The sequence below is a fragment of the Penaeus monodon genome, chromosome 28 (genome assembly GCF_015228065.2).
Source record: "Penaeus monodon isolate SGIC_2016 chromosome 28, NSTDA_Pmon_1, whole genome shotgun sequence".
NCBI classification, from domain to species: domain Eukaryota; kingdom Metazoa; phylum Arthropoda; class Malacostraca; order Decapoda; family Penaeidae; genus Penaeus; species Penaeus monodon.
The window spans coordinates 4,317,915-4,318,642 of NC_051413.1; the positions used below are offsets into that span (position 1 = coordinate 4,317,915).

The 728-nt window shown below is 40.2% G+C and overlaps 1 protein-coding gene across 1 annotated transcript in view; it reads right to left on the minus strand.

The window, feature by feature from the left end:
- LOC119591302 overlaps nt 1-728 on the minus strand; it is a 21,918-nt gene that overhangs the window by 11,723 nt on the left and 9,467 nt on the right. The gene's annotated exons all lie outside the window — the stretch shown is intronic.

Consider the following 728-nt stretch of genomic DNA (forward strand, 5'->3'; position numbering starts at 1 on the left):
ACTGAGTTTTCTGCCTTGCTCTTTATTCTTTTAATCTGTGTCATGTGTTTGTCTGTGTTAATCTGAAAGTGTGGTTGTATAATGTTATGAATGTGAATATAAAGTGCTTATTTGTGTAAATAAACTTGCGTATTTGTGTAATTGTTTTCGTGATAAAAATGTCAAGAGAAGTAGAAGGTAAATAGATATAAATGAAAAAGATAAATACATATGCAGATAGAGACGGTAATAAAGATACAGGCAGATGGATAACGATAGTAAAGATATAAACACAGACATACTAATCAAAGAAACTAGTATGATAATGAATTAAATTCCTCAGGATGCACAGAAACAAAAAAAAATCCCCTGACCTTTACCAGTGCCAGTGCCTCCCCCCCCCTTCCTCCTCCCCCTCGACATACAAAAGAAAGAACAAAATATAATAATTAACTAAACTCTTCAAGACGCACAGAAAGAGAGAAAAAAAGATCATGAACCTTTGACAGGCAGGTGGGACAAAAAAGAAGCAAACAAAGATCGAGAACTCTACTCGCTCAAGGAACGAAGAAACAAACAGGAAACCCCAGCACAACCAGTCGCGCCGAAACCATCCGCACGCCAGCGCAACGCCCCAGCCGATCATCATCGCCCACGCCACCTATCAACTATCCTTCCATTCCTCCGCCCCATAGGTCATCCATCTACCTCCAACCCCTATCCTTCCTATCCACAACTCCCATCTCTGG